The sequence below is a fragment of the Pipra filicauda genome, unplaced genomic scaffold (genome assembly GCF_003945595.2).
Source record: "Pipra filicauda isolate LSUMZ 115617 unplaced genomic scaffold, ASM394559v2 scaffold40_size4127951_pilon, whole genome shotgun sequence".
Taxonomy (NCBI): domain Eukaryota; kingdom Metazoa; phylum Chordata; class Aves; order Passeriformes; family Pipridae; genus Pipra; species Pipra filicauda.
This window is the reverse complement of record NW_024104543.1, coordinates 212123-235941: the sequence shown is the minus strand read 5'-3', so window position 1 is coordinate 235941 and position 23819 is coordinate 212123. Positions and strand designations below refer to the sequence as shown.

General features: G+C 36.7%; 1 protein-coding gene and 1 long non-coding RNA gene across 3 annotated transcripts in view; one reads left to right on the top strand and one right to left on the bottom strand.

Annotated features, from left to right (window-relative positions):
* Positions 1 to 23819, top strand: part of TMEM117 (transmembrane protein 117) — a 195653-nt gene that overhangs the window by 55360 nt on the left and 116474 nt on the right. The gene's annotated exons all lie outside the window — the stretch shown is intronic.
* LOC113982556 lies at positions 2854 to 5475 on the bottom strand. 2 transcript variants are annotated; one of them, XR_005565054.1, is made up of 3 exons: positions 5426 to 5475; positions 3118 to 3193; positions 2854 to 2981 (listed from the first exon to the last, which is right to left on the bottom strand). It is a non-coding gene; the product is annotated as an uncharacterized LOC113982556 (long non-coding RNA). The 2 variants fall into 2 exon arrangements; XR_003538799.2 differs by lacking the exon at positions 5426 to 5475 and adding an exon at positions 4888 to 4941.

Sequence of the window (23819 nt, the reverse complement as noted above, 5' to 3'; positions counted from 1 at the left end):
CTTCCAGCAGATCAACACTCCTCCTCAACTTGGTGTCATCTGCAAATTTGCTGATGGTGGACTCAAACCCCTCATCCAGATCATCAATAAAGATATTAAACAGAACTGGGTCCTACACTGATCCCTGGGGAACACCACTAGTGACCGACCGCCAACTGGATGCAGCACCGTTCCCCACCACTCTCTGGGCCCGGCCCTCCAGCCAGTTCCTAACCCAGCACAGAGTGCCCCTGTCCAAGCTGTGGGCTGCCAGCTTTTCCAGGAGTATACTGTGGGAGATGGTGTCAAAGGCTTTGCTGAAGTCCAGGTAGACACATCCACAGCCTTCCCCTCATCCACCAGGCGGGTCACTTGATCATAAAAGATCAGGTTGGTCAGACAGGACCTGCCCCTCCTAAACCCGTGCTGGCTGGGTCTGATCCCTTGTCCATCCTGTAGGTGCTGTGTGATTGCATTTAGGATGATCTGCTCCATAACCTTGCCAGGCACTGAGGTCAGGCTGACAGGCCTGTTCTGGAACTGTCTGCCCTTCAGACAAACAGTAGTTAGTTGCTCTGTCGAGTTTTCCAAAGTGTCCTTGGATGAAATCATGTTGTGCCATGAGGAACAGTAATTCATAAATAAAATATTCGTTAGTGTTGTTCCCAGCATATACATAAATAAAACACTGTTGCTGTATGTTTGTTTTCGCTGGGACCCAGCAACAACAAAAAAACTTCTGTGGTGATACTACTTTTTTCCACTCCAGTTTGAACCTGTGTAAGTAACATGACAATGTATTTCTCATAGCTGTTTACACACATCATATAAGTTATTTTGTTTAGTTTTATTACCTGCAAGTATCTACCATCTTGTAAGAATATATAAAAGGCTGTAACATATTGGAACATTTGTCTAACTTTTAGAAACATCCTATTCCTGACAGTGGTCAGACATCGCATAAAGGATACAGTGATGCTTCTTCCAGTGTACCCTCAACTCTTTCACCAGTGCAGTGCTTAGAAGCTTTAAGACCTATATGGTGTATCTATATAGTAGTACTTAATACTCTTACATGAATCTGTAATAATGTATGTATGGCCAGTCTTCGCAAATGAAGATTTGGGAAAGGTCTTTACCCTTCGAGCCTGCGCAGTGGATTCTTTAGGTGAGACACAGCGTGCACTGAACTGAGCTCACCCTTTAATCCTAAGGTTCAACTGCCGGGGCCAAGTGAGCTTGGACAATGGCAGCGAGGTCCTCAGGACGTAGGTTTGTTTAGAGTGACCTTCTCTTAGATGGAAGACCTTACAGGGCTGACGAGCTCCATCTGCCCGGAGGAGTTCCCTGACAGGGAATCGAACCCGGGCCGCAGCGGTGAGAGCGCCGCATCCTAACCACTAGACCACCAGGGGTCCCTATGAATCTATAATAGCAATTTTTTCAAATTACCTGCATTTTTAGCTGCTATAGTACCCAGCAAGAAGAACTCTAGGCTTACACTACGCACTCTGGAAAATACTTGCTTTTTTAAGGTTCCTGATAATTTCATTGGCTACTTCCTAGTTTTTTCTCTTAGGTGACAGAATGAATAATACCCTCTGTTCATATTATTTCTCCTTTTATAATTTTGTATTTATAACCCTGTTTATGTCTTCTGCTGCTGTTTACTTTCTTTTCTCTTAAATGTCCAAATTAATCCTCAAAACTGGGATTATCTTCAATGGTAGCCAGCAAACAGAAGTGGGGACTAATTTGTTTTAAAAAAAAAAACACCACAGAAGGAGGACAGGGAGGACAAAGGCCATCTTAAATTAATGACATTATGGTACATGGAGGGTCATCACCAGGTGAAATTTCAGTTTACAGTGAAGGAAGGATCACATCATAAAATGTAGATAAAATGGAATTTACTTTCTGAGACATACAAAATTAAAAGAAAAGACCATAAAGGGAAATTCATACACTGTAGGTAGATGAATTCCCTAAGTTGTCACAATATTCATTTTTCTTTCCTTTATTACACCTGCATGCGGGTAACTCCCTCAGAATTTCTTATTGCTCCTTATGTATTAGTGCAGCAATTTAGCTGGCACCAGACACCTTGCAAAAGAAAGCTAAAATTCTGCTTACTGCCATTGAAAAAAAGATTATACTCAGAGAGTAGAGAAGTAGACCAGAGCAGAGGGAATGATTTTTTTGCATATTTCCTCTATTGTATATCTCCTATATGTCCCTTGTTTCATCATGAAGAAAAGGACGTTATTCAATCTACTGGACTACAGTGCTGTTTTGGCTCAGGAAGGAATACTCCTATTGAAAACAGCACTCCAAAGAATATTTTCATCTATTGTACCGGTATTTCTAACTCTTACTTTGCAAAAGACAATCCCACACTACTTGGGATTGTTGCTTCTTTTTAAAATAGTTAAAAACATTTTGTCAATCTTTTTGTCAATAGAAAGGGTGTTACTAAGGCTGTGGGACCAAAAAAATTTCTTTTGGTTTGCATAGTAGGGATATCTATGCCAAAAGCTTTTCCTCACCTGCGTATACCATCACAGAATATTTATTAATTTTAAATAATTTGATCTTGATGCCTGCAGATAAAACCAGTTAAGGCAACAAGAAACTTTGATGAACAGATGATTTGAACACAGTACAAGACAGCGAAATTCAGAAGTAATGCTCTGCTGGTGCTGCCATTTCAAAATTGAAATAAACTGAAATAGTTTAGAGTGTGATGGAGTAAAAATACACTATTGTCTTCTACGAAGTTGGTATGAGTTCTGCTTAGACCAGTGGTTGCTCTGTGCAAGAACATTGGATGACTGAGTTTCGGAACAAAGCATTAATTTTGCAAGGTATGTCCTCTCTTCAGAAGTTTTGCAATGAGACTTTAAGACCTTTATTCTATCTACTGCTCAGTAATGAAAGCTTTGAAAGGGACAGTCTGATTGAAAACGCTGCCATTCCAAGGATATCTTCCTGCTTGTGGACCACTGAGAAAGAGAAAAGAAACAGCATCTGTCAGTCGATCTATATACTCAGGAGAGGGAATAGGAGAAGGGAAGGTACATTTATTTCCGGTTGTGGACATTGTTGAGAATCTTACTCATGCTTTATGTACATACATACATGTTTTGGCATCAGCAGTTGCAAAACTGGAGTGAAGGTAGAAAGCTTCTTGAGGAGCCATTTCAGACACTGAGAGCTAGGACCAAAGAGAAATGGAAACAGCAAAGTATAAATATTTCTAAATTGGGTTTCATGTCATAGAACTTCCTCAAATGTCCTTCTAGATAGACGTGGAAGTCCATTTTCAAAATATCTCGTTTAATGATTTAATTTGTTCCATTTTGACCGCTGCAGTACAAAAACCCCCTGGTTAGCTCTGCTTATTGTTTCTTACTGATACCTTAATAATGAACCCTTACAGCATCTTAATGTAATTCTAACCCCTTAATCAATAAATTTTGTTGTAATAACAGTAATGCTCATTAGCAGTAATTTCTTTAATCTACCAGTATATTTGCATTCATCATGTAGGTATATCTTCTATCAGCCTCTAAATCTACTGGACAAAGTATGGCAGAGAACTTAGGTGAGATGTCTGTATTTACAGAAGTTATGGCTTTCAACAGTGGGTTGAAACGCTTGAACTACTGGTTTTCAGCACTCCTGCAGTATGTCGTTAAAACTGTTTGCACACTGCCATTCCTGAAGTCTTTCCCGAGTTTTGTTCTGCATATGTGTCTGATTTCCCTGCAGCAGACTTTTCTTGACATCTGCTGTCAAGATAACTGTAGCTAGATTGAGGTGGAAAATGCACTGGCTCTTCAAGTGTCCTGTTTACCGAAAACTGCTACTACAGACAGACCCAGCAGGGCAATAAAAAGCAACCAACCAACCCTCATAAATTTGTATTACAACTGGATAAAACTTTTAATTAAGAATTTTCTACAGAAACTGAGTTTTCTGCCAAATTAAAATTTTCAACAGGGCAGTGTTTACTTTTTTTAACTTTTAAGGAGAGGTAGTTTAAAAATGTTGGTTTTTAAAAGAGTTTTCCGTTACTCCTTGCATGAATCTAAGTCACTGTGCTGGTTTATTAGACTATAGGAGGTGTGATTTGGATAACTTGTCTTCGTGTTTCCGTGTCACCAATGTTCAACAGGCAGACTGTACCTCTCACATGTATTGTATCTTCTCTGGTAGAGGGATAGATAGCCCACAACACAGCATAGAAGACATTTTTCAAAACTACAATTTGGAACTGAAAATTTTTAGAATTCATCTTCCCTCGGAAAATCTTCCTGTATCAATTTTTTGCCCCAGTTTCAGGGAAAAATGAGTATTGAAATAATTAATTTATTCAAAAATATAAAGTTAATTTTTTGCCAGCTTAGACTTGCATATAAAGTTATCAAATAATTCAGAATTTTTTCAGGATTTTTTTTTCTTTATTTAAATAAAAGAAAAAAACATCCCTGGGAATCTTGGAATAAAGTACAGAGTATTTTACATATTTGGCCTTTATAATATGGACTGGGAGTCATGGAATCATACAATAACATGATGTAGCACCTGATATGGTTTGAAGCTGGCTCCCTGCCAAGTCCCCAAACCTCACCACAAGACTTCCCTCCCCCCCCCAAACCAAGGGAGAAGAAGGAAAAAAAAACCCAAGAGAATCGAAATGAGAGAGAGACAGCTAAAACAATATGTATAAATATATTTCCACTTACATTACAGTTATATACAATTGAAATATATATACAGTTTCAAAAGGGAAAGGGAAGGGGGAAGGGAAAAAAGGAACAAAACCAAAATAAAAAATATATATATATATCCCGATCAATAGCCCAAGATCTAGCAACTAAAAGAATTAGCAAAAGAATATCTTACTACTCTCCTTGGGACAACAGAAAAGTCGCGCTGGAACAACCGCCAGCAACCTCCATCTCCCAAGGTCGGCAAGGCCTCACCAGGCCTCACTGCCCAACCCGACAGACTCAACAGCAGGGAAATCCGCACCTCCAAACCTGCCAGAAGGAAAGAGGGGCGAAGGCCTCTCCTCCTTTCTTCTTATAGCCTGGCTTATGTAAACATCGTAGGGAATAATGGGTAAATCTGGGCACTTCCTTGGTTACAAACTCATCACCAAGGAAGGCCTAGACTAAACTACCACAAGCACCTTTAACAACTTTTGCACAAAATGCATGCTTTATGTCTACCATACTTAGCAGCAACACAGGCTTAATATTCTTAACCTGCTGCAAGCCATGCAGACAGTTCATTAACACTGTTGCTTGTATGAAGCATGCCTGTATTTTGTTCTTTATTACAGTTTTTGCTGTCAGTGGATCTGAAGACAGACATTTTTGTAAATAAAAATGTGGGAAAGATCTCTGGGATCATTTTGGAAAGACCTTTCTTGCATTACCAAAAGAATTGAACGTGACCTGGCAATGCGCACTTGCAGCCCAGAAAGCCAGTCTTATCCTTGGCTCCATCAAAAGAAGTGTGGCCATCAGGTCAAGGGAGGTGCTTCTGCCCCTTTACTCTTATTCTCTTGTCATCCCACCTGGAGTACTGTGTTCAGCTCTGGAGCTCCAGTACAAGAAAGACATGGACCTATTAGAGCAGGTCCAGTGCAGAGTTACAAAAGTGATCAGTGGGCTGAAGCACTTCTCCTATGAGGACAGGCTGAGAAAGTTGGAATTGTTCAGTCTAGAGAAGAGAAAACTCCAGAGAAGCCTTTCAGTATTTGTGCCTATTACATGTGTGAACTGGCTCTGCCAAAACAGCGGCATCAGCAAAGTACTGATAAGGGCTCATAAGAAAGATGGAGAGAGACTTTTTACCAAGGCCTTTAATGACAGGAGAAAGGTCAACAGTTTTAAATTGAAAGCGCTTGGATGTAAGGAAGAAATGTTTTATGACAAGGGCTGAGAGACACTGGAACAGGTTGCCCAGAGAAGTTGTGGATACCCCAAAGAGTTCAAGGTCAGGTTAGATAAAGGTTTCAACAACCCAGTCTAGTGAAAAGTATCCCTACCCGTGGCATGGGTTTGGAATTAGATGATCTTTAATGTCCCTTTCAACCCAAATAATTCCTTAATTCTATGATTCTCTGGAATGTTCCCAAATGCCCAATTGCATCTGAACTTTGGTTTGGTTTTGCTCCTTTCATTGGATGAAGAAACCCAGGCTGTCATTTATTGGAAGTTAAAGAAGGTATTATCCGAAAGATACATAAATTCTTTTCTGTCATCAGAATTAGTTTGGAATTGATAGAAATGTAAACAAGAACCTGAACTGTTCTGCCATAAACACACCCAATTCTATATCCCATCCCAATGTAGAATTTAATTAGAACTGTGCCTTTATGCTAATCTATGTGGACCTAACTTTTTTTTTTTCTGTAACCTTTGGATTCAATTGAAATGGCATCTGTTAAATTCCTCAACTACATTCAGTGCTTTTGTGAGAGTCTACAAGGAGACTTTTGTTTGTCTAAAAAGAGTTAAAATCATCTCTATATGTTTGGAACCTTGAAATTTTAGTGAGAATGTCAGCCTTTCTGATTTTGGCATTCTCTAGAGCAAGGCAAGTGATTTTAGCAACATAATCATATTTATCTCTTGTCAGCTCCATGTGGTTTCCTTGGTCTGTATCTGGGATATTAATTTTTAACAGAATTATTTCATCCTCAGCCAGGGAGATTTGCAGTGTCAGCATCTCCTAGTTCACACTCCAGTACTGTAATTCACAATCTAAGCAGGAAAGATGAATGGTGGCATAAGGACAAATAATAGAAAACCAAAAGACTGAGATAACAGAAATAAGCACATAGATAAAAGGTGTAGATAATGACTCAGGAATGAGAATGTGAATAAAGGAATCAGATAATTTCCCCCAGATTTGCATTAATAACAGGCAGAGATTCATGTACTGTGCCAATTGCTGTGAAATGCAAGAGGGGAAGTTCAGTAAGATGACTGTTGCTTTTAGGTCTGAGTCAAAAAAGCTCAGAAATATAAGTGTTTAATTCTTAACTAAGGAATTACTATAAGTGAAAAGTGCCCTTGAATACTTTGCTGATGAGCAAACTCCAATGTATAATGGTCCTAAATTTGTAGATATTTTGTTCTTCATCTTACAGCGGTTTTCTTAAGTATTATTATTTGAGCCTTCTATTATGTGTTAAAGCTAGTATTTGTTGAAATCAGTCTCTGTGCAATTTAACAACAAGGTAATATACAAAGTTAATGACCATCATCTATCTCATACTGAAATTCTTTATTTCTTTACTGGGTAATCTCTGTAATTAATACAGCTTAATGAAATGAAATAAATATGAAAGGTATGGTCAGCTCATCAGTGAATGTAAATCAGAGCAGTCCACTTTACCTGTGAGCTCATACCTATTTACAGCATTCCACGATCTTCTGCAGAGGTTCTGTACTACATACTTGAATGTTAAATTCTTGATATTCTTTTTGCTCTCATTTGACTCATAAAGCTAACACGTAGCTGTAGTTAAATTAATATGTTCAAAATGCATTGTATATCAATTAAGTGAAGTTTTCTTTTGAAAATGACAATTCCAAATAGAACTACACTCAAATAGAGCTATACCCAACTATTTATTTAGTATTTTATTTGACAACTACTTTTAGTAGTGAATCAGTCAGAAACATATGCTGTTCTGTTATGATCTCTTGCTTTTGGTTACTTGTCTACTTCATTAATTAATTTTAAAAGTAATTACTGAAAAATTATGATCAACTTGCAGTGATGTGCTAAATTTCGCAATTTTAAAAAATTTTACTCTTTGTGATGGTCCAGAAATAGGTGGTTTAGTATCGGATTACATGACCCTGAAAATGTAAGGAGTTCACTTAAAGGAGGGCCAGGTGAGATGAAACCGTGAGTTGTTTAAATTTGTAAATCCAAGGAGCTGTGCTGCTCTCCTTAGCTGACTGTCTGATCCAGTGTTTGTGGCTTCTACTTACATTTGTCTTTTTGTAAAGCAAGTCTGTATATGGAAATCTTGACATGAATACCTGGTGTTACATTTTGCTTTGTTCCAATTAATTAAATCTACTTATAAATTATTTCTGATTTTATATGTTCCTAACATGATTATATATTGCGGCTTGGTCTTACCTTGTATTGTTTAGCTATGTGTATAAGGAATTTTTATCCAGTTTCCTAATAGTAGTCCAGTCATCTGTCAATGGAAATGTATCTTTATATTCACTTTTTGTGAAGCCCTGCATAGATGACAGTAGGCCTGTAATGCTTGTTTGTTGTAATGCCCGTAACAATTGTTTTAAGATCTTTTTGATTGATTGTTTATTCAGTTTTGGTTTTATTCACTTTTCTGATGTGAATGCTGAGGACACTATGCAGTCTGTATCACCTAAGTCAGCTGAAAAACTTCTGCTCTGTAGTGACTAATAAGAAAAGGTCACTGTTTTCCCAGAATTATTAGGTTGCTTCCAAAGAACTTGGTTGTACCAGGATACTGTGGTTCAGCAAACTGCACTTAATTAAAGTATACGCTTTAAGTATACACTTTCTCATACCAGTACGTTTAATCATACACCTGCGGGTAAGTGTTCTGCTGTAACAGGCTACAACAGCCAGCATGCAGCACAATTTATTTTCAAAACAAAAAAGTTATTTCAGTACCTAATTGCTAGTAAAATACTAAGTTTTCCCTTTCTTTCTCTGGCATCCACATGAATGTAGGGGCCAGATGTCGTGCATTTCACTACTCTTTACATGCTGCATCTTGTGCTTGGGCATGTCCTTTCGTTGGCGCCCTGCTGCATCATTTTGTCTCAATACTTGTTCTTAATTGTAATTAATAAACCCATGGAAATACTGTAGTTCCTGGGATATTGTTTACTTCAGGCATGTTATGGTTTTGTTAAGATACTGAGTGTAGGTTTCTAAAACAGAAAGGTTAGAACAGAGTTAAAAAGATAGTTAGCTGAAAATTTCAAAACATTGTAAAAATTATTGCATCTTAAACTTTGAACTTATTTGTAAGATTGCATTGACTTGAACTGAGCTTCTAGAATTATTGACTATTACCAGTTTGAAAGTAAATGATTCCCAATGGGACCTATTTCAAGTCTGGAATGGATCCAAGATGAAACCCTCTGACAGTGTATGCACATAAATCCTTAATCTCATCGAGCAGGTTACTTCAGGGGAGCCTACTAGATTAGTAATGGGATGCCTTGCAATTCCATTAATGAAATCCTGTCAGAATAAATTGATTAATAACATACTGATATTTTAGGCTTTTTTATGGCAGTGTAATGCAGTTGTTTAAGAACTCATTGCACAAACCATTTTAGGTGTTGTTGATGTTAAATAGTAACCCATGCAGTTACTATGTTACTTCATCTTTCATTTTAACAGTAGTATTGATTTGGTGAAAATCAGAATTTATAAAACTGTTTTCTGATAAAGTTGCCTGTATATGTCCTACTAACACAAGAACTGTGTGAGTTCTGTACAAGATTGGCTTAAAGGGACTTGTGCTGTGATTTGAGATTTTGATAAATATTAATTTTGATTTGTAATTGACTTTCTGTCCACAATGTTACAGCAAAAGCCTATTTGGACTATATCAGTCTGAAATGAGCTTAAATACCTCTTAACAAATGTATGACAACAGTATCTTACAACAGTAGGATTGCAAAGTGTCAGCATTCCAAATTTGGCCTGTCAGACATGTTTCATTGTATATTACTTCTCTTTCTCATCTTTTGGGGAGTTTTTCCCCAGACTATCTGTGGGAACGTACGTTCCCAGTAACGTGGAATCCATTCCACTTCCAACTCTTTCTCTGCCATGGAGGTCATCTGGAAGTATTGTAGCTAATATTTGTTCCAAACTGGCACTGTTGGTGGCATCAAGAAAACTCTACACTCTTGATTACTTTCTCTCTTGAAGGACTTAAAAAACGAGTGTCTCTACAGTCTATTCAGCTTTTAAAGAAATAGGATCAACTTGTCGGTCCCATTCCAAAACCAATCTTTTCTGTCTTTATTGTTTTGAAGTAAACTACTTCCTTTTGTTTACTGAGGAGATACTTCTGCCACAAAATTTCCATAAGGGAAACACGATCTTTCTTAATGAAAACAAATTCCTGATAAGGGAGTGCATCTGAAGCATTACTGTTTTGTACTTTGCCTATCTGGCCAAATCATTTGGGTTTTCTTTACTTCCACATTGACTCAAAGAACAATCATCTATTTTGCAACTAGATAAAATCTTGCTACCACTTACCTAATTAAATGTCATTTCTGTAAGGTAAATAATAATATAATAGTAATTGCAATTGAAAAAGATTTTCTTCTCATGTTAAGCAGATGAAAAGGCTTTAAAACTGGATTCTATATACCCGGAAGTGTCAACAAATAAAAAGAAAAAAAAAAAGGAAAACCTGTACATTGGTTTAATGATTATCTGTTTTGTGGACAAAAGGCTTTATTTCTATATTTTCTATAAATAAATTTTCATTTGAGGTTTCAGTTTTATCTCATGGTAGTCATATAACATTGTGGGAGAAATGGAAGCACTGACAACTGAATCTTACCTGAGAGACGTATGGAGAGATAAATGTAACGATAGGACTGCAATAAACAAAGGGCAATAAAAAAAGTGGTATAAAACCCTCAGAAAACTTCTGTTGGATGTTTCTTTTGCAGACTGAAGGCACAACACCATTAGAGTTCATATACTTATTTTCCAAACACTAACTTATTCTGCTGTCTGGAAAAAGTCATATGGCTTGTGCTGTCTTCCCACTGGTACCTTTGCGTAGCAAGGCAGCACTGTGCTTGCTGTCATAGCCAGCCATACTAATTACAGGATGGATATGGGGCTGCGCCAGACTTTGTCAAGCCTGCAGCAGATTAGAGACAACACAAGGTGAAGCAGTGTGTTGGAAAAGTCAATGAAAATGTATCATATCCACAGCACATTAAGAATGCAACTGTCCTGCGGAGAACACCCATGCGGAGAACACCTCATTGATGGCAGGGTTTCTTTCACTCCTGAATGGTCTCTTCATAACAAAGAGTTCTCTCAGCCTTAGAAGAGCTTCCTGAAAATGTGATGATCTAATGCCAAAGTCTTTTTTTCCTCTAAAGAAATTAAGAAAAATGAATATTAAAAAAATTATAATTGCTCTCAATTTCAGCTAAAGACAAGTTATAGTTAACCATAGCTGTTTCTTTGTCATTCTGTTATTAAATCCTTGTTTAACAAGAAACCTTATAGCCTTCTGTGTCCAAAACCAGTTGACACGTTTGGTTTTACTTTGAACTGTATTTTTCTTTAACCAACAACATGATGACTTCCAAGATGAATGTATTTCCTCTGAAATTTTCATAAATTGCGTGCACTTTTTCATCAGTTTGGAATGCTTATCTTGAAAAAAAACCCCCAAAACTCAGCAAACCAATACATTTCTGACCAAAAAAAAAAAAAAGAATAAATGGGGAGATAACTTTCACTTCAGATTTAGATGAACAGTGTTTGTCTTTGTTGTTACAAATCTGATCAGTTGAAATATATTTAAATTAATTAGATCAGCAGAATATGGAGTAAACTTTCCTTTTGGAGTTCTTGCTGCTGTTGGTCTTCCTGAAATTGGTCATCCAAGCTGCAAAAGATGGCAGGGATATTTGTACTATTATTTAATAAAAGCTTATACAGTTTTTCAAGTGGCGTCTTTGGCACAGAAGTGGCTGTCTTTTGTGCTGCTCCTCACTTCTGACTGCAGAAGCTGTGGAGGTCTGAAACTTCAACAACAGTCTGGGCTGTGCTCTGTTTTTGAGGGAAGATCTCAACTTCCGTCAACCTGATCAAGTTGTCATCGACCCTGAGTTGAGCAGGAGTTTGGATTAGGTGATCTCCAGAGTTTCCTCCCAACCTAAATAATTCTCTGTGTTCATGAGTATAAAAGTATATGTTTATAAGTATAAAAAATATGTAAAATTCATTCGTTTGCATTGTTAATTGTCTGAGTTTTTATTTGGAATAAAGAATCAATAAAGAACAGTTGAATTCTGGTCAGTACAGAAAAGAGTAAAAATGCATCAGCTTTAAGTGCTGGCAAATGACCTCCTCTCCAGTACTGTAGGAATTGTGAAAACTGGATGTGAAAAAGTGGAACTGGATTCCTACAAAAGGCAGATCTCCTGCCAGTTCTGGGATACAATCTTTGGGGAAATTAAAGAGGTGACTCAGTGTAATGCACAGTATGCCTGTACAACCAGTAAATCAAAAGAGACAATGTCACAATCCATTCTTTTTTCTCTTATCTAGCAGAGGATTTTGTTTTCATTTGCAGTACAGAACAAGAAATGGAATTCAGTTCACAAAATGTGACAAACTACTGACTGAACAAGCTTCAAACAAAGACAAGAAAATGTTCTTTAAATATTGTGGGAGATAAATCACACACAGGGTGATACTTATTTTTAGGAGTTTTGTAGATCATCTGCATTATCCTGGTAATGTTGAGATTTCTCACTAGGTTGATACATTTATCATAAATATAATTATATGCATTGTGAAAGTTTCTGGTTCATAAATTTTGAACTGAAGACATAAATGTAAATATCCCAGTATTACAGTACTTCTATCTAGATTAAGAGGAATTGAACAAAATGTGAAAATAGAATTTCGTGGACCTGTTGGTATTGGTTTGGTAAATAATTAATGTTAGCAGATGAAGATTACTTATTTTTTTGAAATCCCTAATCTTATTTGTTTTAACAGTATGTTATGGAGAGAGAAATACGATGAATGTAGGTGCTGGGGATGTCTGAAAATCCTACCAGAAGTTTTGCATTATGATTCGTATTTAAAATGTTGCTTCAGTAATATTTAAATTAAAATGAAATCACAGTACTGCTTTATCAGCTGTGGACCCTTTTTATTACTAGAAAGTCAACATGAACAGAATACATTGTGGAGGGCTGATCTTGGCTGGCTGCCAGACCCCCACCCAGTCGTTCTCTCACTCTCTGGCTTCAGGAGGACAGAGAAGAAAATAAGATGAACAAGCTCATGGGTTGAAGTAAGGACAGTTTAACAAGGAGAGCAAAAGCCAGATGTGGAAGGGAAGGAAAAAAGATGAAAGATATTCACTACTTCATGCCAGCAAAAAGATGTCCAATGACTTCTTGGGAAGCAACATGGCAGTTGCTTTAGAAGGCAAATGGCATAACCATGAATGTCTCTCCCTACTCCTTCTCACCCTCCCTTTTATGGCTGACTGTGATGCATATGGTATGGAATATCTTTTTGGTCAGTCCAGATCAGGTGTCCTGGCTGTCTCCTCTCCCAGCCTCTTGCCCATCTACAGTGGTAGGCTGGAGAGACAGCCCTGACGCTGAGTGAGCACTGCTCAACAACAGCCAAAACATCAGTGTGTTATCAACACCACTGAAGATACAAAGCACAGCACTATGTGGGCTGCTTTAGTGAAAGTTAAGTCCATCCTAGCCTGACTCAATGCATATACCAAAAGGAGATGGCAGTATTATGTCTGATCTAAAGCTGTGACCTGTATTTAGATATGCATATCTTTTTTGTTCACATGAAAGCATGTGAAAAAGACATTTCAAAAACACAAAGTGGGCAATATATCTGACATATAGCTGGCAAAATATTTATTTTGAAAAATAATAAAAGTTTAAAGAAAGATATTTATAAATGTTAATGACAAATGGGATTTTAAAGTCCTGAAATTTAATCATACTTAGCCTCTGGTTTCTATTGATTAGGTCTCACAGTACTTTACTGCCTTGTACCTTCATAGTGGTGTGTCTGTTACTGCTTGAAACCAAGCTGTTCACTGTCTCTATCTTCTCCTTTAAAAGACAAAATATTGTAATTATTGTACAAGGCTTAAAACACTTGTTTTTACCTGAAGAATTACATTCTGTCTTACCCACTTCCAACCAGGCTCTTCTAATCATTCCCATGTCCTCAGCTGGTTTCAGAATGTAGGGAGAATTTTTGTAGTGGCTTTTCCTGAGCAGAGAGAAGAGTTTAGAATTGCTCTGCCAATCCATTCAGCAACCTTCTGTTTCTTCCATTCATCAGTGTAGAATATCAGTTTAATAATAAAATCTCCCACCTAATCAGTAAGTAAACGCAGGAAATACCATAAAATGCATTGGTGATGTTCCCAAAGCTTGGGTGCATCCAAGGTAGATCTCAAGGTACCCTTATTAAGGACACTTTGTTTCAGCTAGTAACATGTAGATGATAACTTTCAGGCAGTAAAAAACCATTCTGGATCAGATTATAAGTGAACAGTAGCATTTTGAAATATTTTCCACGATGAGCATCAGACGAAGATAGACTATTTACTCCACAGTTTATTTAATTCTGGTTATATCTGTCCTGCTAACCGTCTGTTCAACTTCCAGTTTAACTTACTATTTTATTGAAGTCTTAATTACAGTTTACTCATTCTTGTAAAGGTTTCTTAGTGACAAAGTTCTATCATGTAATCTTTTACACTATTTCAAAATGTCTTTTTCGATCTTGTGTCTAAGTAGAAGGTAAAGTTTTTCAGTTAGAATTTTTTTTCCAAACGACATATTTTAATTTAAGTATATCACTAGTTTTAGTTGCAGTTTGAGGTGGGTGTAGGCTTGCAAGGACATGTTATAAATGTTAGACCTTCACTCTAGTAATCTCAACCGTGCCAGTCTTAAAATATAAAACTCCATATTTTGCCATATCTCATAGTTTAAGAATCCAATAAAAATGAGCTTAAAGTTAACCAACTACTTTTACATGTAACTGAACTGAAATCCCCAGAAGATGGTTCAGCTCATTCAGATGTATTCTTGCACGTTAACAAGGTAAACTAAGAGGTAGGCAGCATCAGTGTGTTATCAACACTGTTTTGGTAAGAAATGTAAAAGATAGCATCATGTGAGATGTTATAAACAGAACTGACTCCATCTCAGTCAGACCCAGTGCAGATGTTTAAGATAAATCAGATTAATTATGTCTGTAAAGTGCTTATTTTTCTCCATTGCATGTGGAGAGAAATGGACTCTTCTAGGGAATTCTAGAACTACTAGCTGAAATTGAGACTTTTTTTTAAGTCTGTAGTTGAGGTGAAACATAGTATTTGTAACTAACTGACCTTAGAAATATACCAAAACCATCAAAACTTGGTGTCTGACTATCAAAAATGCATATCTCTCTCTCCGTTGTTTCATGATGTCCTAGTCCTTTACTTGGGGGAAATTAGGAGGATACTCTATTCAATGAAGTTCAGACCACAAATTGTGGTAGTGTAAGGATCAGAAAAGACAGCAGTCAGTACAATACAGAGCAAAGTTATATCAGATCAAGTGTTGGACTGATATCAGCCAACAGAAGTCACAATAAAGCTAATTTGCTTTGTCAATCATGGAGTGGCAGAACAGGTGGTCTTCTTCCTGTGTTTGCCATGTGAAATTTTTTGCTACTATTATATGCCAGCTCTTGTCAAATGACTGCCCTATACCCAGTTGTTCTTTATATATAGTTTTCAAGTAATTCTGTAAAGAAACAATCTCCTCGATTTGTTAATTTGTACATTGCTTGAAGTCTAATTCTTTTCCATCTGCTCTGCAATCTGCTGCTTGATAGTACATTATGAGTGAAGCCAACCAAATCCTTAGACCAGCTCCTGAGTTGTCAAGCCTCATTTTCCTTCTATTTCTTCTTAAAAATACCTGTGAGCATAATAGATCATTTTACTTAACAACTCTAGCAGTTTCTATATCTCAGTCTGATATACAAGATATTGCTGATATCAGCAAGACTGATATACACCAGTCATCTTCAACAGATTCAAAACCAAACATACATAACAGAATCACAGAATCATAAAAAGGTTTGGGTTGGAAGGAACTTTATGGATCATCTAGTTCCAACCCCACTGTCATGGACAGGGATGCCACCCACTAGACCAGCTTACTCACAGACCCATCCATCTTGAAAGATATTTTCTGTTCTTTGGACCTGTAAGTAGTTTTAAATATTGACATTTTCCCCCATTACAGTTTCCTTATTAATTTTGATTTATCCATAGAATGTTGGTTGTGTGTGCAGGCTGTAGAACTTGGATAATGGTCTAGAACAAAGCATTTGCAGAGGAAGTGCTTCAGAAGATTCTTATTTAGGGCTCATTTGTGGCTGTATCAAATTGTAGTATCCATTCTCCATCTAAATAAACTCTTGGGTTATTTGACCTGAATTATTGTTTCTGCTGACACGGTTCTTTGAAAAGGCTAGTAAAGCTGACACGTTAACGCTGTTTCCAATCTTCATAAGACCCCTGTGCAATTATTTGTGCCACTGCACACTGCTGGTGGATGAGAGGCTGGACATGAGCCAGCGATGTGCCCAGAAAGCCAAATGTGGCCTGGGCTGCATTAAAAGCGGTGTGGCCAGCAGGGCAAGAGAGTGATTCTGCCTCTCTACTCCACTCTGGTGAGACTGCCTGGATATTGCATCCAGATCTGGGGTCCTCTGCACAAGGAAGACATGGAATGAGTGAGTTCAGTGAGTCCACCAAGATGACTCCAAGGGGGATGGAGGACCCCTCCTACAAGGAAAGGCTGAGAGAATTGTTTTTGTTCAGCCTGGAAAAGAGAAGACTTCAGGGTGACTTAATTGCTGCCTTCCAGTATCTGGAGGGAGCCTACAAGAAAGATGGAGAGGGGCTTTTCACAAGTGTATGTAGTGACAGGAGAAGGGGGAATGGATTCAAACTAAAAGAGAGTAGGTTTACATTAGATATTAAGAGGAAGTTTGCTGAGAGGGTAGTGAGGAACTGGAACAAGTTACCCAGAGAAGTTGTGAATGCCCCATCCCTGAAGGTGCTGAAGGCCAGGTTGAATGGAGCTCTGAACAACATGGTCTAGTGAAAGGTGTCCCTGCCATCAGCAGGGGAGTTGAAACTAGATGATCTTTAAGGTCGCTCCCAACCCAAACCATTCTATGATTCTGTGATTCTGATGTTCTAGGCTGATATGAACTCTCAGTTCCTTGAACAAACTGCACTTTCCCTTTATATGCACACACCTTAATACAGCAAAGGATCTGTAGGCAACTATAAACACTAAAATGACATTTTAGAAAGCTTGGGTGTATTCTCTTGTTTGAAATTAAGATTTTAACTGAGTACTTTTCAAGGAAGGAAGCAACTCTGTTTTTCCTCTTGCAGTGAGACTTACTGTACAGTGCTGAGATTGTAGCCTGTTCAGTCTTTAGAAAAGGAGTAGCAAAATGCAGCTGAATCTAAATATTTCTCTTAAAAACATTTGAAGACTGTGATCACATCTGTTCCATTTTGGGTATGATCTTTATTCTTTTTCATATATTTTGTACTTTGAATATATTTCTGCATTTCTGTGTATACCTATCTTGTCATTTCCCTTCCATAAAATTTGTTAGTCCAGTTTCCCAGTTCTCCTACACTTTTTCCTTCTTCTAAATATGTTTTTAATATTCCTTTTCCCCTATTGCATATGATTTTCTCTGATCTTGGCTGATTGATGGTCTCCTTGTAGTCCTTGACAAATTCAGCATTCAGTACCTTGGCATGCTGAGAGATTCCAGCACCTAACTGGTGGAATCCATGGAGCAGGTGTGTGTGCCATTAGTATTCATGAAGAAGCAACTGAGCAGAGATTATCCAAGGGCTTTTGCTACACTTATTTTTAGGCTTTGCCTGTATACAGCAGGAAGATCCTATAGTAAGCAGAGTTTGTGTTTTAATTTATTCCTAGTATTTTGACTTGTTCTGTCTCTCAATATCAAAAAATTAACCTACATCCTGCATAAGCAATAAATGCATGTGAATATGGCCAACTTTTGTATTATTTATATTAATATAAAATACTTATATTTTGTGGAGGACGTTTCACAAATACTAAACTATTTAATAATGTGGAGTTAAAAATTAATTTCTATCTTCTTTCTTCTAACTGTTTGGAGTGATGTATAGCAGCATATACTTTAATTTATTGGATTCTAGTGACATGAAGAAAAAAATCTTGGCTATTTACACGGAAGTGTTCTATGCCACATCCTTAACTGTGTTAAATGGATGAGGTTTTGGCATAATCATGAGAGACAACTTAAACTAGAAATCTGGAGCAATAAATTGTAAAGTGCACTTGTTCCCTAGTGCCCTTTCAGATTTTATTCGGACATTTAAATAATGTTAACTTTACTTTTGATAATGGATTTAGGTTTAAATAAGTAAGTTTAAACAAATGCGGCTTAAAAAGACCAATCTGTAAATATAAACAGGGGTTGGATGAGTTCATCCATTGAGTTTCCTTCTGACCTAATTTTTTTCTGTGATTTTACCTGCTTTATTTAATTATTACTAATTACTTATTTGATTGATTTGTCAATAATCTAATACTTAAGGAATCTTCATCTTACCCTCAAACTACCATAACGTCTTATGTCCTTTTTACTCATTGAGCAAATATCCCACCAGGCAGGTTTTTACTTAGCCTTTCTTTCTTAGTAAATTTGTACTTCTGCAATGCAAAGTAGCAAACTGTGCCCCATCATCCATCCATTCAGTCTCAGATATTTTCACTGACTGATCTTGTTTCTAAATGACTCATTCATTTCAATATTACTTCTGTTATAGAAAATAATCAAAGAAACACTTATTTTTAAAAGATCTGTTTAGTTGAATCACCTGTTCTACAGACTTGACACTTCTGTAGGTTTGTTTTACAATTTGAACAGTCATGATACAAAGCTTCAGATTGGTGTAGATAACTTAAAATAGTCATTACAGGACCTCTGCAGTCACTGTCTCACAACTTTCGTTATATTGTGTCGACTTGATTAATAAGAAAACATAAAAGTTTCTATTTAAATAATATTTAAAAAATATTTAAATAGAAAATTGAAAACCGATAAATCAATTTTGATACCATTCAAATGTAATTAAGCATTAAATAACCTTACTTTTAGAAGATGAACATATTCATATCTGTAGTTAATCTTTGAATTCTCTAAAAGAATATCTAGCCTTATTCTGTATCATAGGTAGGAATAAATTTTTCTGAAAGAAGAAACTTGCACAGTAAATGCTAATCAAAAGTGATATGGATATGAAGCAATTTGTCCCAAGAATTTTTCAGATTAGAAGGACTTTCTGTTCCTAACCAGCAAAAGAAATTAAAATAATGAAAAATCCTATGATATGCAGATTTGGAAAGAAAGCTGGAATTACCGTAGAAACAGGTAAAAAAAATCAAGCTAAATATTTCTAAGTAACTGAATTTTAAAATCAAACCACAAGATTATTTTCAATTTGAGAGATGGCAAGTTTTTCAGCTTTGTAAATATTTTCAGATTTATAATTCCCCCCCATCTATTAAAATCAGTACATTTCTTCAAGTGATTGCAGGCTCTGCATGACCTACAATTTTATAGTAACAGCAAAATACTCCTGATCATTTTTTACTCCTGATAACTTTGAAGAAAGAGTCAGAGGTTCCATCAGCACTGGCAGTACAAACACACAAGCCAAATCAAATACCTTCATATCTTATGTAAAACATAATATGAATAGATTTGAAATTGTCATTAGAAGCTTGTGTGTCAGTTAAATCACCCTCTAACCTATAAAGTATGTATTCTCTTCCAATACCCTGATATATTCTGCAGCAAAACTCTGGAAATAAAAATGTCAAAATTAAAACTTATGATTCTGTACTGCTGTAGTAAAAAAAAAACAAAACAACCAACCAAACCAACCAAATAGTTCTAGTCTATTTAGCAGCAATTATACTCTCCCTACGTACTTTAATGCAAATTGTAGGGTGAGTCATATGTCAGACACCACTGCTTTGAAAGTGGGCATCCATATGCAGGTTGCATGCATCCGTATTCCCTATTACTTATCATATTCAGGCTCTGTCTAAGAGGTCCAGCATATGCTTTAGTGAAGCATCTCACCTTGTTCCAGTCACAAATACATAGGCTCTTTCAATGACTTCCAGTGTTTAGTAAAACATTAGAAGTCCTCTGGTCCATGTTGAAAGGACAATCCTTTGGCCACTTGTCGTTCAGCTGCAGGGTATCAGTGGTTCCTGAAAATAGAGTGTTGAAAGGAGGCACATGGTCTTTGCTTCATCCAACTACTATGGCCAGCCCTTGAAATCAAACTAATATTGGTCTTTGTAAAGCCTTAAAACAATGCCATTAAATAAAGAAAAAAAATCTGCTTTATTTTAATAAATTATTTAAAAAATAAAATCAAGACATTTTCCCTATTTTATTTTACATTTTGGACTTACAGTTTTTTCCAGAGCCAACTCAAATTCTTTTCAGTTGTGATCAGTGAGAATCCGTCAGCGGAGATTCTGTGCCAACATTTCTGCATTCCTTCAGTTCCAATTCATTAACTTATGACATGCTGTTTGTAGTTTTCTGTCATTTCATTATTTTAATTAAAAAAAATTTAATCTATTTATCAACATTTCAGGGAAGTTTAGTAAGTTAAAGAATGATTAATATGCAAAGTTGCATTATCTGCTAATACTTACAAGTTTTTACAAAAATTTACTAAAATATTTTTCTGCTTTTGCTTTCCTGGTTGGGCTACTGCTTACAAGCAGATTCATGTTTTAACACCTGCAAATTGTCCTAATTTCTCCTTTCAGAATAGCAATAATACTGCAGTTGCTAGTATATTCAGCATTATAATAATGCATTTAAACTTCTCTGCCATCCCTACAACTGAAATGGATAGAAAGTACAAAGTTTTTACTGAAATTCACTGAAGTTTTAATGTTATCAAAGCACTTGGTTAAAGCGATAGAGTTCCAGATACATTATTTAATTTTGTTTATATTTGTTGATGATATGAAAGGTTATTTTTTTTTTAAAGTGAATAATTTTTTGTCTTTGAACTGCCAGTTCTGAGAATATTGCTACACATCTGCCCTTATCCCTTCTTGGCTGTGCTGAAACATCAATAACGGGCATGGATATGTGTAAGCCATGTCCCATTCTGAAGAGTTCAGTCAGTGCAGCATTAATCAAAGCCATTCTTACTAGTATCTCACCAGGTTTGAAAACAGAGCAATTATTTATTTAAAAGAAAATGTTTCAATGCATTTCTCTTTCTGAATTACTAACTTCACATTTCTAAATGCGTTGCCTGTTATATTCCTTAGTTTCTGTTAATGTTGCTTTCAAATTTGTTAATGCTATTTTCAAATATGTTATTTTCAAATTTCAGTAGGTATTTCTGAAATATCACACAACAAACAAATTATCTGCATTTTAAGATAAGCATATCTACAACATTTTACAAAATCTTGAATGTAACCCCCCAAAAAAACCCCCAGTTTACATATTTCTAAATGTCAGAAACTCCAAGCATATATTTTTCTTCAGTGTACATGTGTAGAAGTTAGCTTGCTGTTTTGCGTCTTGTTGAAAATTACCTCTTGCTATCCTTCTCAGGATTCATATGGCAAGGGCTGAGACTGCAAACCTGTGTGTCTGCAGAATGTGTTACAGTATGAGTCAAGATCCTCTTTAAACCCTCAAAATTGGTATGCCCGAGGCCAGTTGTCTTATTTGTGTCCCTGGGCACCTGTTTTATCTAGCATTTCGTAACTTTTTACTGTAAAACTATTTTGATATCATAGTATATAGGCAAATGGAGTGAATCAAATAAGGCATTTAATGTACCAGCACATACTACAGTGTTGTGGATTAGTCACAGGATTTTACTGGCCTATTAAAAGGGATGCTTAACACTGTGACATGCTTCCCTTAATGTGTCACAGTTCTCTGAACTTGTTTCATTGTCCACTAAAATAATGTTCAATAAGAAATTCACTTAGCAGTAAGAAAATACTTTAATCCTATCCTGTAGAATCAAACTGGCATGTAAGAGACAACTCTGTGTTTCATTGCTTCAGTAAAAACAACATATGCGGTGGTCATAGAGTTGAAGTGGAAACATAAATAACTACATATAAACAGCTGCAGTGCTTGTATCTGTGTGAGTGTGTGGTGGGGGCAGGTAAGGCTGTGTTATGGATATTTAGGCGAGCATTCATCTGTTAGCACAGTAGCATTAGAAGTGTTTCTGCAGTCTATCCTTGCCTGAGTATTTTAGCCTTTATTTGCTGCAGAAAGATGCTAAATGCACTCCTCAGCCTTTTTTTTCCTTTTTTACTGACTACACAGAATATACATTTTTATGATACACATTGCACATGAGTAGCAAAAAAATCCTGGAAAATTTATAAAAGATGTCTCATGGAGATAATAAATTTGAAAAATTGGTTTGTTTTATTCTTTTGTCAGACACCTTTTATGCTTTTTCCCAGACTATCCTGTCCATCATAAATGCCTTGTAGTGGAATCTGTAGGGGTAGTAGATCATTTTCATCACAGCACTTACATAACAATGGAGAAAGGTGCTTATCTGAGGGAAGAAATCTGGGTTCAATTCCCAGCTTATCCACTGGTTGTTTCCAATTTTATTTATGACATTTAGGGTTTGAAACACACACAAAAAATGTAGGTGTGGCAAATCTTGTCATTTAAACTTGCTGGAAGTATGTGCCAGCACTCACCAAAGTTTACCCAGGGAGGGTACACTCCTTGTGTAGTGGAGTCCTTAACACTTTTGAATTTGCAGATCCCTAAGGTTTTCCCAGTAGAGATGCAGACTCTCACAGCCTCTGGGAGTAGGCCTGTCATTAAGTTACTTTTTGCAACTCCTTTAGAAGTAAGCTGTTGGTCATTTTCATGTATGGTGTCACTAAGCCATAAAAGAAAATCATCTAAATGAACATCCTTCTTTGAATTGCTGTAAACTCCTATGATTATGGAGACAGCCTAGGAAGACTAGCATCATTAGGCAAAAGTTAATCTGTATAAATACCGCCTGATCCTTATGGAGAAGTCCGGACTTTGTTATGCACCAAGTGCTTGAGGGTTTGTTGGAATAGGATCCACAAAAACCCATACAGGAAACTCTATAATTTGCAATTAAAAAAAGCTACATTAGGGACAGAAATATGTTTTAAATCCTGTCCTAATTTGCTTAAACACCTTAATTAGGACTGTACTTGTGATCTAATCCAAACAGCTATTCTGAGCAGTGGCATTCACCTTCACTTCTCTAAAAGTGAAGGAAAGGGAATGTTTCTCTTATATGTGAAAGATGATACTTTTACAAGGCACAGAATATACAGCTTCATTTATATCTCACCTAACAGAGGCTGAAAAACACATTTCTCATCCTGTTGGAGAATGCCATGTACAAAACCCCCTACCTTCCTAATAGAAGTTGTCACCACCTTTTCTTTTCTTATTGAGCATAACAATGAGGCACAATTCTCTTTGAAGGACGTTGAACCAGTGTTCCTTGGAATAGGGGCTGGATCTCATGTGTTCCCTACCATTTACGTGCATACACCTAGTCTACATTAACAGACAGAATTGCAATTGCTGCATTTTTCAGTGGGCCTTGTCTTATAGGTAGGCTTTCAAAGCTAGAAATCAATTGGCCTATTATCGTGGAGAGCGGGAAGCTCCTGTATATCCCAGCAGCAGAATTTTAAATGGCTTGGGAGCTTTAAAAGCAAAGTTAGAGTAAGAGTAAGTTAGACAGCCTTTAGGCCTGTATACTGATGAGCAGAGGTTTTCAGAATCATAGTTCTGTTGCCTGATTTCAAAAAACTGTGTGAATAAGTTATCAACCAGTGATGCTGGTT